Source organism: Cervus canadensis, chromosome 8, assembly GCF_019320065.1.
Source record: "Cervus canadensis isolate Bull #8, Minnesota chromosome 8, ASM1932006v1, whole genome shotgun sequence".
Classification (NCBI taxonomy): Eukaryota; Metazoa; Chordata; class Mammalia; order Artiodactyla; family Cervidae; genus Cervus; species Cervus canadensis.
In genome coordinates, this window is record NC_057393.1 from 51,221,014 (window position 1) to 51,239,059 (window position 18,046).

The 18,046-nt window shown below is 38.1% G+C and overlaps 1 non-coding gene across 1 annotated transcript; it reads right to left on the bottom strand.

The window, feature by feature from the left end:
- Positions 1 to 778: 778 nt before the first annotated feature.
- Positions 779 to 881, bottom strand: LOC122446902. The gene has a single exon (XR_006271054.1). It is a non-coding gene; the product is annotated as a U6 spliceosomal RNA (small nuclear RNA).
- Between the last annotated feature and the right edge of the window lie 17,165 nt (positions 882 to 18,046).

An 18,046-nucleotide genomic window follows, 5' to 3' on the forward strand; every position in this document is an offset into this window, starting at 1 on the left:
TTTTTTTGTATATTAATGCATACACATGGAATCTAAAAAAGTGGTGCAGATGAACTTATTTGCAAAACAGAAATAGGGACACAGACATAGAGAAAAAATGTGCGGACACCAATGGGGGAAAGGGGGCGTGAATTGGGAGACTGGGATTGACATACATACATTGCTGTGTATGGAATAGATGACTAGTGAGAGCCTACTGCGTAGAACTCTACTCAGTGCTCTGTGCTGACCTGTACAGAAGAAAGTTCCAGAAGGGAGGGGGTATGTGTATACATATGGCTGATTCACTTCAGTGTACAGCAGAAACTAGCCCAATGTTGTGAAGCAACTGTACCCCGATAAATGTTCAGAAAGGTCGATAAAATAAATCACTAGCAAGACTGACAGGACCGACAGAAGACACAAGTTACTGATATCAGGAATGACAGGAGATACGACTATAGTTCCTACATCTATCAAAAGGATGATAAAGGATTTTTATGAATAACTTTGCACACACAAATTTGATATCTTAAATACAGTAGTCTAATTTCTCAAAAACACAACTATCATAACCTACCCAATATAAAAAATTAAATAGCCCTATAAATATTAAGAAAATTGAATTTGTAATGAAAAAAATCCCCCCAAAAGGCATCTCCAGGACCAGATAATTTCACTGATAATTCTACCAAATGTTTAAAGAGGAATTAACACCAATACTGCATAATCTTTTCCAGAAAATAGAAGATGAAGGAACATTCAATTCTTTTTTATGAAGTTACTGTTACCTTGACACCAAAATATGAAATGCTTCAAGAATTTTCATATCATCTTTATGCAAAGGCCATGCTCATATTTGTATTGTTCCAGTTTTTGTATATGTAGTGACAAGTGAGCACCTAAATTCTTTCTTTTAGGTGGCTATTTTGCCCTAAATAGCTTTTGTCCAAGCTCGCTCTGCTCGCTGCATGATAGGCTAATAAATCTGGGAAACTCAGTGTTGAGACAACCTGAGTTGGCTTTATTTGGGAAGCCAGCTGACTGAGACAATGGCAGGCTACTGCCTTAAAATAACCATTTTGTTGGGGCCTGGATGCCAGGTTCTTTTATGAATTGAAGATGGGGAGAGGAATGGCAACAAAATAAAAAGACCATTTAATTCTTGCAGATATCTCTCAAAGCAGCAGGTTCAAAATTAACCCTTGCAGGTTACATAACTAATATATGATAGCATCTGGCTGATAACCCAAAGATATCATTCCTAGCAGCCCTGTGATTTGCTTCGCATGCTATGATTAATAAAGTCAATTGTTGGATCTGATTCTATTGCCTTAAGACAATCTCCAGATATTTTGAAGACATGTTTGTAAGTAAATTGATTTCATTTAGAAACATCCACTCCCCCTCTCCACTTTTCTTGATGTCTACTCTATGAAACATATCCAACACAGTTGGATAACTAGGGCTTCTTTTACTTAACCTAAACTTTTGTGTGCCTGTGGATTACATGGACCTGGAGAAATTCTGAGGGGAAAAAATATTCTTTCATAATTCAAGAAATCAACTGTGTCAATAAATTATTCTTGGTAATCTTTGTTTTTCTCTCTTTCCTTACAAATATGCAAGGTTATAAATGTTTTGTTTCTAAAACTTTCCACTATGTGTAAGCACCTTGAGTTCTGGAAATATTTAGTAGAATGTGTTCTGTATAATTTCTCCTATTCAGTTGGAGTATATTTTAAAAACTGGTGTCAGAAATTACAGTCCTCTTCTCTGATATTGAAATATAGTATTTTGAGTGTTTGAGATTTCCCCTTACTGTGAAAACTGGTTGCATTTCATTTCTTAACTAGAGTATTTTTTAGAGGAGTTTCAGACTTATAGAAAAGTTGAGAGAATAGTTCAAGGGAATTCTCATTTGTCCTGCACTCAGCTTCCCTTTTATTAGTATGACAGTTATGATACTTATATTGATACATTAGTATTAACTAAAATTCATAGTTTATTCAGATTTCCTCAATTTTTTACCTAGTGTCCTTTTCTATTTTAGGATCCTGTCCAGGACACCACATTACATTTAAATGATCATGTGTCCTTTGGCTCCTCTTGGCTGTGGAGTTTCTCAGACTTCCTTGGTTTTTTATTATCTTAACAGTTTTGAGATGGGGTGGTGGATTGCCCTTTCCTACTCCAGGTAATCTTCCCGGCTCAAGAGACTGAAACCAGATGTCCTGCATTGCAGGCAGTCTCCTGCTTTCTTTACTGACAGCCACCATGGAAGCCCTGTTTTGTGGGTATGTGTTTGTAGGACATGTCACAGTTGGACTTTATATGATATCTTTCTCATGAACAAAGCGATCAAGGCCATTTTTATCTGCCCAGTGGGTGTTCAGTGTTCAGTATTGCTCTATTGTGTCTGACTCTTTGTGACCCCATGAACTATAGCCCACCAGGTTCCTCCATCCATGGGATTTTCCAGGCAAGAATACTGGAGTGGGTTGCCATTTCCTTCTCCAGGGGATCTTCCTGACTCAGGGATGGAACCTGGGGCTCCTGCACTGTAGGCAGACTCTTTACCATCTGAGCTACCAGGGAAGCCCAGTGTGTGAGAGTTAGATAAAGGAGATGGTTGTTGGTAAGAGCTCAGGATTGCTTGGTTTACATATCAAAGACATGCTTTCAGACAAGTGGTTTGCCAGCTCCAGGAGTTAGCTAATTTGGGGAGAGACAATACTGAAAGTTTGCTGTTGCGAGCTATGTGCTATGCATGAATTTGTGGCCTCTGGAGGAGAGGAATTCAATCTGTGGCCAGAGGTGATGCTTGATCACTTGGAGCTTTTGTGCAGCAAAGTTTTATTAAAGTATAAAAGAGATACTTTGACTTAGACATCGGAAGGGGACAGAAATAGTGCCTGCTTGTTAGTTTTTAGCAAGGCATTTTATGTCTGTTAGTTTCTAATCAGATAAAGGAAATGCGTCAAGGCTGAGGGAGTTTCACCAGGCCCCTCCCCCACAATATGCATTTTTGAGATAGGATGACACAAGGTGTCATCCCCCTCCTCCCCACCCTCCCCGCCCCCACCAAAAAACAATTGACATGAATACTGGTCTGTTGAACCATTCCCAGCCCAAAGTTTGAGAAAAGGAAAAAAAGGTTAGCCTTAGGCAGAACCGATTTCATCAACAGAGACGGAAAAAACAACAACAACAACAAGAAAAAAACATCAGTTTATTTCCTCCTGCCACTTGGGGATCTCTGGCCTTCCTACCTGATACCCTCTCAATACCTTCCTGAGAACACAGGCTTCAAGATGTCAAAGTAGCATAGAATACAGAAAATAAAAACATGATTTATATACAATTGATGTTTTACTGTTTCCATGGTTGCAGTTTTTCCAGAATGTCATTTAATTAGAATCATACAATATGTAGACTTTTCAGATTGATTACTTTCCCTTAGTAAGATGTATTTAAAACTCTTTTGTACCTCTTTTTTTTTTTTTTTTTTTGAACTTTTTATTTTGTATTGGGATATAGCCAATTAGGACTGCCCTGGTAGCTCAGCTAGTCAAGAATCACCTGCAATGCAGGAGACCCTGGTTCGATTTCTCGGTTGGGAAGATCCCCTGGAGAAAGGCATGGTAACCCACCCCAGTATTCTTGCCTGGAGAATCCCCATGGACAGAGGTGCCAGGCAGGCTGCAGTCCACTGGGTCACTAAGAGTTGGACTCAACTGAGTGACTAAACACAGCCCAAGCACATAGTACATAGACGATTAACAATGTTGTGATAGTTTCAGGTGAATAGTGAAGGGACTCAACTATACATATACATGTAATCCATTCTCCCCCAAACCCTCTTCCATTCAGGCTGCCACATAACACTGAGCCGAGTTTCCTGTGCTACATAATAGGTCCTTGTTGGTTATCCATTTAAAATATAGCAGTGTGTACATGACCATCCCAGGTTCCCTAACTATCTGTTCACCCCTGGCAACCATACATTTGTTTTCTAAGTCTGTGAGTCTCTTTCTGTTAAACTCCTTCTTATATTGATAGCTCATTTATTTTGAAGTGGCAAACAACATTCTATTGTATGGATATTCACTATTTGTTTATCCATTAACCTGTTAGGGATATCTTTCCAGTTGCTTCGAATAAAGCTGCTACAAACATTCATGTGCAGATCTTTGTGTTGACATATGTTTTCAAATCAATTGGAAAAATGTCTCCGAGTCTAATTGCTGGATCATATGTTGAGACTATGTTTAGCTCTGTAAGAAGCTGTCCAAAAAGCTTCCAAAGTGGCTGTACCGTTTTGCATTCCAACCAACAATGAATGAAAATGTCAGTTGTTCCTCATCCTCACCAGCATTTGGTATTTCCACTGTTTTTGGATTTTAGCCATCTCAATAAGTATCTAGTTATATCTCATTCTTCTCCATTAATATACCTGCTCAGATTTTTCACCTGTTTCTTAATTGAGTTGTTTATTTTCTTATTGTTGAGTTTTAAGATTTTGGGGTACATTTTAGATAAAAATCCTTAATCAGTTACGTGGTTTGCAGATATTTTCTTTCAGTATGTGGCTTGTCTTTTGTTTCCCATGATGGTGTCTTTTACAGAACAGAAGTTTTAAAGTATTTACTTTTAATAAAGTTGAATATATAATTTTGTTCTTTCACGAATTCTACATTAGTTGTATCTAAAAGCTCGTTGCCAAATCCAAAGGCAGACAGATTTTCTGTGTTTTCTTTTGGAAGTTTTATATTGAAGTCTATGATCTATTTTTTGTTAATTTTTTGAAATGGGTAATATTATTATTTTACTAATAGATGTCTAATTGTTCTAGCACTATTTGTTACAAAGATTATCCTTTCTCCATTGAACGGCCTTTGCTCCTTTGTCAAAAGGCAGTTGACTGTATTTTTGTGGATCTATTTCTGGGCTCTCTCTTTGGTTCCATTGCTATATGTGTCTCTTCATTTGCCAGTATCACATAACCTTGATTACTGTAGCTTTATAAAAAATAAAATTTCCAAAGGGCCCAACTTTGATTAGTTAAATTTGTCAGGAAGAAGCCTAGAGGACTGAGATTTTTATTTTCCAATTAAGTCAGTGGTATGCCTGGAATGAGTATTCATCCAATGCCTACATTTTCCAGCTAAAATTTTAATACAATAACGTGGCAGAGTTTCTAGGTACACAAAATATCAAGTATTTTATTAGCTTAGAAAAAATAGTTTCAATATATAATGGTGAAAAAAGATCTGTATCCAAGGTATATAAAGAACTCTTACAAAGCAATATGAAAATCATAAATAAATAAGTTTTAAAAGTAGATGAGGGATGTGAATGGGCAATTCACAAAGAAATTAAGACAAAAAAAAAAAAATCTTTTCTAACTCCTCAAGGATCTAGAGGTACAAATTAAAACAATAATAATAGCATTTCACATCAATCAGACTCACAAATTTAAAATTCATAAATTAAATTCACAAATTTAAAAGCCTGATAATATCATGTGATAGACTATGACACAATAGGAAAATTCATATACTGTTACTGCAGAATCAATTAGCATGAACACCCTAGGGAGTATTTTGAAGCCATCTAATAATGTTAAATATTGGTATTTCCTGTGACACAGCCGCATTTCACCGCAAAGCATGTATTTTAGAGAAATTCTTTAAAAATGTCACAGAAAGCGATTAAAAATGTAATAGATTTTTCTATTTTCTGTTTTCAACCGTCCTGGGTGATTTTACCTAGTAAAGTCTAAGGGAAGAAGTTATTCCAATCCCTTCCTTTCCGTCAATCTGAAACCCTTGTTCTAGGTTTAAATTTTGGGGCAGGCAAGCCAGAAGCAGAGTAACTGAAACATCAAGCATCACAACCAAAGTCACATCCAGGCAATTTTCCTGTTAACTACATTGAGGGAGAAAATGGCAAATAACTTCAGAAGATGTTTCAGAAATTACTTCTGCTTTTTTGTGGCACACCGTCCATATCATTTGGCAAATGTATTATAGAACTTTTCTCATATTAGCACACAATCTTTATGATTGTATTAAAAACTTGTACTAAGGCACCATGGAAAATTGGAAACACCAGGTATTTTCATGCCATATTAATGCTCAAGGGACTTAGAGAGACAAATTAAACTTGAATAAAAGCTTTGGATTCTTCATGCTTTGCTTCAGAGACACGTTTAAAAAATTCATGATTTAGCAAAACGCCTCTACAGTGTTTGGAACCAGACGTTTCTGGATATTTCAACCTTTTAAAAATTTAACTGTCTTGAGATAGAATTTCACTGTAAATAAAATGGACCTAAGTGATGACCATTTTATAGAGGTTTGGTAACAGAAATATATGAAATTGTGAGTAAAGGCTTTTAACATCATGATTGGCTCAGAGTAAAAGCTCAGGGAATGTTAATTCTTTTTTTTTCCCCCCAATTTACATAGAATAAGACCAACATGCAGAGAGTTATGGAGAGTAAATCAGCCATTTAAAGAATCATGGTATCTTTTCAAATTGTCTCAAATGATCTTTAAATAAATAAATTATTACAGGCACAGTTAATGCTCCCTGTGTTCCATCTCTGACTACATTTATCTGACTTCCCTGAAAATAACTGTTTTCCTTATTTTCTCATCATTCCTATGCATTTATATATGCTTTAAACATACATTTACATATGAATAACAAACAATAAAGTGTATAGTGTAAAAAATTAAGAAACAGAAGCCTCAATTAGATACACTCGAGAGACCAGGAGGGAGCGCTTTCATGCCCTACAGAGCCCAAGGGGAGGGAAAAGTCCCGATAAGGATTCATTCATTGAGAAACTAGCGACTCTTTGACTACTATAGCCATCCCAGCTTTCTTTTTTCCTCTTCAAAAGTGTTTTTCCTTTGCCATGTGGAAACTTGAAAATGACTCACCATGTTTGTGGACCCCAAATTCCAATTCTTGAATAAACTTACCATTGTTGGAGAAATAATTGGCAGTCTATTTGTTTTAGGTAAACAATAGATACACTTTTACTATTTTAAATCTTTATATAAATGGTAATATTTTATTTTTATGCATTGAGCAAATTTAAAACCTAATTCAAAATTTTCCCATGTAGATAACAAATTGTCCCAGATCAATATATTAAATAGTTCATTCTTTTCTCATTGATTTGTAATGTCATTCATAATCAAATGTCAAGTTTATCTGTAGCTGTGTGTTTGGTTTTTTAATTCCCTTCTGTCCTATCAGTTTCATCTTACATCCTTGTGTCAGTACCACATTTTCTTATTCAAAACAGCTTTATGACAAACTTTACATTTTGTAAGGCAATTCCTTTTAATTATTTCAAATTTTAGTGGCTATTCTTAAACTTTATTTTTTGTATTAATTAGAATCTGATTGTTAAGTTACATATGCAAACATTTCAGACTTTCATTGGAATGGTACTGAATTTTCAAAGTAATCTGGACAGATTTTATTTTACTATACTATAATAAAATTATATTGCTTTATTATAATATAATATAGCTTATATGATATAGCTTGATGAGTTCTGTCAGTGAGAAACAAAGCTAGGCATTTGTTAAAAGAAATAAGATAGATTTTACTTGGTAACTACTACAGTAGGGAAGAGATTCAAGTTTAAATTGAGCTCAGTTCAGTCTTTGAAGAGGTTACTGGGCACATAAAAGGGAGAATGAGGGAGAAGAAATGATGGGGGCTCCAGCCCCCTTGTAACTTTGAAAGTTACAACGTGGGTAAGGAGGTTGGTCAATGTGATTAGGCCATCTGGGTTTGCTAACTGGCACATATTGAAATTGGGTTCTTACACTCCTACAGAGGCTGGGAGACAGCATCTCTGTATAGATGTTGGCTGGGATGATCAGTAAATTGACTTTGCAGCTTTAAGCCTTCCCAGGAAGGAGCTTAAGAGGACCTGGGTCATCCCAGAGGCATGGTTTTGAGCTGCTAGAAATTATGCTAGAACTTGTTCAAGTATCTTAGTGTGGGAGGAGATTTGTTTGTGCTGAGAGCCTACAGTCTTTGTAGGCCAAAGCTGAGGCCTAGATGGGGAGGGAGCTCAGAGGATCCTGAGTTTGGTCTTGGAGATGATAGTGTTGTGTGTGTGCTCAGTTGTGTTTGACTCTCTACCACCCTGTAGACTGTAGCCCACCAGACTCCTCTGTCCATGGAATTTTCTAGGCAAGAATACTGGAGTGGGTTTCCATTTTCTTTTCCAGGTTGCTCAAGGAGAGAGTCTGTCAATTCATTTCTTTTATACTCTTTACTAATATTTGTGACTGAGAGACTTAGGCCAGTAGGAGGGCACCTGTACAAAATAAAGTTATATTTTTGTATATCTGAATTTTGGATGTTTAGATTCCTTCTCTGCCTTATACACACACAGATAGACAGGCATATAGATGAATAGGTAGATGACCATTAGACAGATAAAAAGAAAGAATATACTTAAGGAAAAAGCAACTGATAACCTTTTAGAAGTAGAAAAACATATGAGACAGAAATTACTTAAATCACCACAGAAAGAGTTCAGGCACAAAATTCTGGGCAGTGTCCATGATATTGTATACAAGATGTTCTCTTTTACAAAGGACCTCTGAAAAGAGATGTAAGGATTAAAAGGGAGATGAAAAAAATGGGAGAAAAACAAAATCCATTAGAGAGATGAAAGCCATGGTAGAAGTAGCATGAATTAGAGTACAATAAAAAAACATTTATTATAGAAAAGACCTTAGATATGGATGGCAAAAGAGATATAATACATATGTAATTGATATCCTTGGAAAAGTCCAAATACAATATAAGATGTAATGAACTATGTAAACTCAAAATTTCTTCTAAAATAAAGAACATTGTTTTTTGCAGAGCAAAAGGGCACATCAACTCCCAGATTTTGATTCAGAAAAATTAAAACTTATAGCTTAAGAATATCAAATTTAAAAGTAAAATGAAGGCTTCTGTGGGTAGTCATTGAGGCAGACAAAGCAAATTGTGTCGAGTTTGGGCCTCAGACTTTCTAAATTAACACTTATTCAAGCAGACAGAAAATAAATTCTGAGGAAATTCTGTGGGAAATAAAGTGTGACCTAATATTTGTATCTTGAGCCCTGTTGTCAATTCAAGTATAAAGGTAACAAAGAGACAATTATAGATGTTCAAGAAGCTTAGGACTGAAGCATCTGAGCTCCTACTATCAAATCAACAAGCAATCAAGCAAGCAACAAACTCTAATGAATGACAAAACCCAAAGAAACAAGACATGCCTCAAGATACTAAAAAAATAGAAAGCATGTTGAAAGCACTTGTGGTGGGCTCTTAATCCATTTACTTATAGATGTAAAATACAACAACTGTGAAAAGTATATTTATAAAGAAGAAGATACCATGATAGGTGGGGTTTCCCTGGTGAATCAGAGGGTAAACAATTTGCCTGCAATGCAAGAGACCCAGGTTTGATCCCGGGGTCAGGAAGATCCCCTGGTGAAGGGAATGGCAACCCACTCCAGTATTCTTGCCTGGAGAATTCCATGGACAGAGGAGCCTGGTGGGCTATAGACCATGAGGTTGCAACGAGTTGGACATGACTGGGTCACTAACACTTTCACTTTCACTTTGATAGGTAGTCATTTTTAATATCATTTTCTAAAATTTAGAGATATGTTTTAGGAACCAAATATTTCTTACATGCAGTATTATTCAGGACTGGCTGGGATAAGTTACAGAAATATATATCTCCAAAATCTCAGTAGCTGAATACAAGAAGTCTTCATTTCTTCTTGTTGCAATAATGGCTACAGGTCCAGGCATCTGTATCCATTCAATTTTATTGTTCTTCAGGTACACTATCTGGATTATGTAGCCTCCATGTGAACACAGTAGGGGAAGACACTATTAGAGAGGCATATATGGCAAATGAATGCTTTGCTTGGAAGTCACATCATTCTTCCACTGCAACTCACTGGCTAGAGATAGGCACATGATCCCATCTACCAACAAAAGAATATCATGCAGTGTTAATCCCCTGGAGCATAAAAGGAGAGGATAGTCAGATGGGATGAGAACTGGAAGGTTCTACCAAAGTAAGTGTTGCTTCTCTGAAATTCAGTAACTCCTTTAGTTTTCCATTCATGCTCTCTTCCTCTCTCCCACTCTTTTTAGAAAGGATTTTATTGGAATAGTTGGTTTGGTAAAGAATCTGTCTGCAGTGTGAGAGACCTGGATTTGATCCCTGGGTCAGGATGATTCCCTGGAAAAGGGAATGGCTACCCACTCCAGTATTCTTGCCTGGAGCATTCCATGGACAGAGGAGTCTGGTGGGCTGTAGTCCATGGAGTCTCAAGAGTCGAACACAACTATGCGACTAACACTCACATAGTTGATTTGCAATGTTATAAATTTATTGTTGTTGTTAGTTTCAGGTGAATCAGTTATATTCTTATTATCTACTCTTTCCTAGATTCTTTTCCCATATAGGCCATTACAGAGTATTGCCCTTCTCTTTTCGTTTCACTTAAGTTTAACTGAATTCTAAGCTATTTATCATGAATGAAAGTGAAGAGTGGTAGTCACTCAGTCATGTCCAGCTCTTTGTGACTGCATGGACTGTAGACAACCAGGCTTCTCTGTCCATGTCATTCTCCAGGCAAGAAAACTGGAATGGGTTGCCATTTTCTTCTCCAGGGTATCTTCCCAGGGATCCAGGGATCGAAACCATGTCTCCTGTGTCTCTTGCATTGTAGGCAGATTCTTTACTGCTGAGACACCAGGGAATTGTTTTATCATGAATACAATTATATAATTTTCCACACATTTATTTTTTCATTTCTTTTTCCTCTTCCTCCTACTCTTTCTTTTTCCTTCCTTCCTTCTTTACTGGCTTTCTTCTGCCTTCTCTCTCTCCCTCCTTCCCTCTCTTCCTTTCTGTGTATGCATAAATATGACTATAATAACACTTATGTAAAAAAATGATAAACAGAAACATCAATTATATAGAGTTGGGAACCAGAAAAGGAAGCTTTCATGCCCTGTGATGACAGCAGAGACTAATAGGAAAAAGAAAGACTCCTCTTCTTTCCTGGCAAGGACTCAAGCGATAAAGCATCATGAACTATTTTTTACAGCCCTCCCAACTTCCTTTTCCTTCTGTGAAAGCATTCTGCTTCTCTTGCTGCGCAGGGTCTTGTACGTGGTTTGCCACGGCTGCAGACCTCAAATTGCAATTCTTTGCAGATTGTGCATAAACTTATCTTATTTTTGAGAAATATCTCACAATCTATTTGTTTCAGTTCAACAGTTACCAAATGTTGATGGAGATTTGTGAATATCATGAATATTTTATTATTTTTAATCTTTTTAACACCAGGATATAGTGGTTTTTTTTTTTTTAACCAAAGAAAGAGAGCCTGTACAAATGATGTAATAATGCAAGGTACAATTTGAAAATCTTGAAGAAAGTAGAAGAGAATAGATACCCTATATATAAGCTTCAGTGCATGAAATAGACTCAGTGCTGGTTTCCAACATCACGTCTCATATGTGTTGCATATTTCTGACACCATATACTGCTTCTCATAATTAATGATGATGATAGCACCACAGTTTCCAGAACTTCCTGCCTATTTGCCACTTGCAGACACACCACTATTTTATTAAGTATTAATTTCCATTAGATAAAATAAAATGTTCTTTGAGCTAGCCTAATTCACCTATTTGTCGCAAACTTGAAGAAAGTGGGGAAAACCACTAGACCATTCAGGTATGACCTAAATCAAATCTCTTATGAATATACAGTGGAAGTGAGAAATAGATTTAAGGGATTAGATCTGATAGAGTGCCTGGTGAACTATGGATGGAGTTTTGTGACATTGTACAGGAGACTGGAGTCAAGACCATCCCCAAGAAAAAGAAATGCAAAAAAGCAAAATGGCTGTCTGAGGAGGCCTTACAAATACCTGTGAAAAGAAGAGAAGCAAAAAGCAAAGGAGAAAAGGAAAGATACCCATTTGAATGCAGAGATCCAAAGAATAGCAAGGAAAGATAAGAAAGCCTTCCTCAGCAATCAATGCAAGGAAATAGAGGAAAACAGTAGAATGGGAAAGACTAGAGATCTCTTCAAGAAAATTAGAGATACCAAGGGAATATTTCATGCAAAGATAGGCTCAATAAAGGACAGAAATGTTATGGACCTAACAGAAGCAGAAGATATTAAGAAGAGGTGGCAAGAATGCACAGAAGAACTGTACAAAAAAGATCTTCATGACCCAGATAATCACGATGGTGTGATCACTCACACTCACCTAGAGCCAGACACCCTGGAATGTGAAGTCAAGTGGGCCTTAGGAAGCATCATTATGAACAAAGCTAGTGGAGGTGATGGAATTCCAGTTGCGCTATTTCAAATCCTAAAAGATGATGCTGTGAAAGTGCTCCACTCAATATGTCAGCAAATTTGGAAAACTCAGGAGTGGCCACAGGACTGGAAAATGTCAGTGTTCATTCCAATCCCTAAGAAAGGCAATCCCGAAGAATACTCAAACTACTGCACAATTGCACTCATCTCACACGCTAGCAAAGTAATGCTTAAAATTCTCCAAGCCAGGCTTCAGCAATACGTGAACCGTGAACTTCCAGATGTTCAAACTGGTTTTAGAAAAGGCAGAAGAACCAGAGATCAAATTGCCAACATCTGCTGGATCATCAAAAAAGCAAGAGAGTTCCAGAAAAACATCTATTTCTGCTATTGACTACTCCAAAGCCTTTGACTGTGTGAATCACAATAAACTGGAAAATTCTGAAGGAGATGGGAATACCTGTCTCTTGAGAGACCTGTATGCAGGTCAGGAAGCAACAGTTAGAACTGGACATGGAACAACAGACTGGTTCCAAATAGGAAAAGGAGTACGTCTAGGCTGCATATTGTCACCCTGCTTATTTAACTTATATGCAGAGTACATCATGAGAAATGCTGGGCTGATGGAAGCACAAGCTGGAATCAAGATTGCCGGGAGAAATATCAATAACCTCAGATATGCAGATGACACCACCCTTATGGCAAAAAGTGAAGTACTAAAGAACCTCTTGATGAAAGTGAAAGAGGAGAGTGAAAAAGTTGGCTTAAAGCTCAACATTCAGAAAACTAAGATCATGGCATCTGGTCCCATCACTTCATGGCAAATAGATGGGGAAACAGTGGAAACAGTGGTTGACTTTATTTTTTTGGCTCCAAAATCACTGCAGATGGTGATTGCAGCCATGAAATTAAAAGACGTGTACTCCTTGGAAGGAAAATTATGACCAACCTAGACAGCATATTGAAAAGCAGACATTACTTTGTCAACAAAGGTCCATCTAGTCAAGGCTATGGTTTTTTCCAGTAGTCATGAATGGATGTGAGAGTTGGACTATTAAGAAGGCTGAGCGCCGAAGAATTGATGCTTTTGAACTGTGGTGTTGGAGAAGACTCTTGAGAGTCCCTTGGACTGCAAGGAGATCCAACCAGTCCATCCTAAAGGAGATCAGTCCTGGGTGTTCATTGGAAGGACTGATGTTGAAGCTGAAACTCCAGTACTTTGGCCACCTGATGCAAAGAGCTGACTCATGTGAAAGACCCTGAAGCTGGGAAAGATTGAGAGCAGGAGGAGAAGGGGACAACAGAGGATGAGATGGTTGGATGGCATCACCGACTCCATGGACATGGGTTTGGGTGGACTCTGGGAGCTGGTGATGGACAGAGAGGCCTGGTGTGTTGTGGTTCATGGGGTCACAAAGAGTTGGACACGACTGAGTGACCAAGAACTGAACTGAACTGAACTGAATTGTAGATGATCTAAATGCATTAAACTAGTTCTCTGTTTCATCCCCACTTGTATCTAACCTGCTCCTATTTATATCAAATTCATATATAGTTTTTAAACTTGGTTTTTGGTATTACATCTATTTCCCATCTGGTTTACAGAATTGCTATCTTTGACTTTCTTTCAAGGACTTTGTTTGGACTTTTCCTCCTCAGTTTTTTCCTGCTTCATGAAACAAACTCTGTCCATGGATGTTGCCTCAGGAGCCTGATTCCCTGAGCCAGCCCACTAGCTGGTGAAAGGTTGTTGCTGAACCACGAAAGATGCTGGGATTCTTGGCCCCTGGAGGAGAAGAATTCAATCTGGGGCCAAAGACGAGGCTTGATCGCTCAGAGCTTTTGTGTAATAGAGTTTTATTAAAATATAAAAGGGATAGAGAAAGCTTCTGACATAGACATCAGAAGGGGGCAGAAAGAGTACCCCCTCTCTAGCATTAGCAATGGAGTTATATACTTTTTAATTACTTATTACAGTGAATCAAAAGAATGTCTGGAGGTTGTAAAGACTTTACTAAACCCACTCACATAATTTACATTTAAAGATAACAGGATTAGCCTGAAGTTTTTTTTTTTTTCCAGAGACTGTTCTCAAGCAGGATACATTGTTGTTGTATAATCCCTAGTACAGAGTTTAAACTGAGTTGTGCAGTTGACTAAGACCAAGGAATGTAGTCTGAGATTAAAAGATGCTTACTCCTTGGAAGGAAAGTTATGACCAACCTAGACAGCATATTAAAAAGCAGAGACATTACTTTGTCAACAAAGGTCTGTCTAGTCAATGCTATGGTTTTTCCAGTAGTCATGTATGGATGTGAGAGTTGGACTATTAAGAAGGCTGAGCGCCGAAGAATTGATGCTTTTGAACTGTGGTGTTGGAGAAGACTCTTGAGAGTCCCTTGGGCTGCAAGAAGATCCAACCAGTCCATCCTAAAGGAGATCAGTCCTGGGTGTTCACTGGAAGGACTGATGTTGAAACTGAAACTCCCGTACTTTGGCCACCTGATGCGAAAGCTGACTCATGTGAAAGACCCTGATGCTGGGAAAGATTGAGGGCAGGAGGAGAAGGGGACAACAGAGGATGAGATGGTTGGATGGCATCACCAACTCGATGGACATAGGTTTGGGTGGACTCTGGGAGTTGCTGATGGACAGGGAGGCCTGGCATGTTGTGGTTCATGGGGTCACAAAGAGTCGGACACGACTGAGTGACTGAACTGAACTGAACTGAAGGAATGTAGACAAAAAAAGTTTGTCCTTTCCTCCTCCTTGAGAATTCCAGACCCCTCTCTCCTTGGGGACCCCCCTGGACTTCTTATCAACATGCCTAGGAATTGACTCTCACTGGGAGCTTACTGTGCTGAACACATTTTCAGAGAAGGAGGCTTCCTTTAGAGGCCACACAGGATAATGGTGTAAGTGTCTAATGTTTGGAGTAACCTAATCAGGGTCCTAATGTAAGTTCTGACTTTTACTAGTAGATGAATCCCCTGATTCTTAGTGTCCTCATCTGTTCAATAAAGATCAGGATGCCTTCCTTTTAAGATTGTTCTAAGGATAAAATGATATAGCTTATGTAGAGTGCTTACCATAATGTGAGCTGTAGGGAAAACATTCACAAAGAGTGACTTTCATTTACTATAAAATCACAAAAGCAAAGACTGTTCTAGGAGACATAAAACAGGGCAAATTCTGAGGTGAAATTACTCTTTCCAGACTAATGACTTTGAAAGATACTTTAACTCTTACATCTGTGAGAAGTGGTGGATGGAGCTACCAGTTTTAAGTGACTGTTGATGTCTTGAATTGCGTTTTCCTGCTTCTAAAAAACATTTAAAATTGCCCCATAGGCAATTCTCAGTCCTCAGAAATCTCTTTGATTCTGTTTCGATGAGACACTTCCTCTTCATCCCTAAAATGTGGATGAAGAAGCTTTCCCAGCACAGAGGAACACGAGTCAACTGCAAATAGGAAGGCGCTGTTTATGGAGCATATTTCTTTTGGAAGAATCATTGTCACATATCTGACTCAACACTTATTTCTAGAAGAACAAGTTGTTCAGGAAGGAAATCTATTTCCATATCTAAAATGAAAGTTTTATTTAAGAAGTGCAATTGGAATAAATCACGCAAGAGAAAGTGGTTAGAGTGCACAGCTGCTGGTTTCAAATTTAACACTATTTGTATACGAAGAAGTCGCTGGGAAAGTTTCAGTTCTAGACCCTCTGGGTAGCTTCAGGGCATGTGAACATGTTCTTGATTCCTAGCTCTGTTTGCAAGGGCCTTTGTGCAGTGGCTCTATGACTGTTAAACAAGCAACAACCGTCCAACGAAACCCACACTGTTCTTGGGTTCAGATTTTTGAGATTTGACCCTGAGAGTTTTCTAAGCAAAGTGAGCCAGAGTGTTTGTTGCTGCTATGTTGAACAAAAGCAAAATGGAAAGGGATGCTGATCTGAGTGGATCTAGAAGTAGATGGAAATTAAGATATGAGACCCAAGGGTCTGTATTCAGGGAAACTCCTGGACAAAGATTCATAGCCTGACACATTTTGATGCATGATTTAGCATTTCATCATCTTACCAAGCACAGCCTCACTTTCAGGATTCTCCCACTAATCTCACTATCTTGTTCTCTAATGCTTCTTCCCTCAGCCTTTTCACATTCTTTCACTTTTCTCTGTTCTGTTTCTTTTATCTTTCCCATTTGGTTTTTCCTCCATATGTCTTCTCAAGTACTATTTTTTTTTCTGTAAGGTTTCTGCACCCTCCTTTTCTTCTCCTCCTCAAGTATTTCTTCCCATTTTTCTATCCTTTCATTATGTCCTCCTATTCCTCTTTCTCTGTATTTCCTACTTTCTCTTCTTTTTGCCACCAGTTGGATGAGGCCTAGAAAATATACCTTACCATGATTGCACCATATCTGCCACATCTCCATGAAACCTCACACTCTCCAATTGGATGTGATCTCTGCTTTTCTGCATTCTCCAAATACTCTATGTCTAATTTGTCCTTGGCTCCCTCCTTCTAGCAATCTGGGTACCTATCTACTCCCCTGTATCCCAGTGGGAGCTCCTTGTGCAAAAGAATAATATCCTCTCCATCACTGTCTTCTGCATAAAGCTTAGCATGAGTGGTTGGTGGTTTAGTTGCTAAGTCATGTCCGACCTTGAGATGCCATGGACTGTAGCCTGCCCATCTCCTCTGTCCCTGGGTTTTCCCAGGCAAGAATACTACAGTGGATTGCTATTACCTTCTTTTCTCTTTCCGATCCAGGGATTGAACCCAGGTTTCCTGCACTGCAGGTAGGTTCTTTACTGACTGAGCCACAGGGAAATGGCTTGCAGTTGGTAGAAATATTTATTCAATAAATATTCCTGAGTATACATATAAAATGGTTAGTATGGCAACTTAATATGTGATTAGCAGTTATAAATTTTATCTGCTGAGAAATTTCTACAAATAGTTGCTCTATCCTGCTAAAAAAGAGTTTTATTTTAAAGATAAATTTCCAAGGAAATTTTGTTTCAGAAAAGACTATTATTTAGATAGTATGAGTTTAGAAACAGAGCAACCACTGTATTGGTCATTAAACTTACAGGGCTGTTTATGAATGCACTAGGTGGGGTTAGGGAGAGGAGAATGAGTCAGATCATTGTCCTGAGAACCAGGAGGTGTGTGTGGGACCTGTGTCACCCATATGAAAGATATGGTATAGTGTAAATGATAATATTTGAGAGATTTTGATGAATTCACTCAATTGATTTCAAACTTATAAAATGAGCTCAATATATATCTCTTCTCCATTTCTTCTTCTTTCAAGGTCAAGGGATAATATAAATTAGGGTAAAATGCAAGTATTTTAGCTTTCACTGTGACAAGCAAAGATGTACACTTACCCTGGGTATGTGGGACTTTGTGTGCTGTCTCTCATAGTTAATGCAAAAGTACTTCAGAGGACCTAGATGATCTTTGCCATATCATCTTCTCCCCTACCCCAGAAGTCTTTGGTCTCATATTTTTCTAGTGTCTCTCTCCATTCCAGCCTATTTCTTAGGAAGGCTGGCCATAGGTATGTTCCCATCCTGGGACTTTTGCCCTCTGCTGAGAATGCTTCTCCCCAGGTGGCCTCATGGCTCTATCCTACTCTTCTTTTCAGATTTTCTTACAGA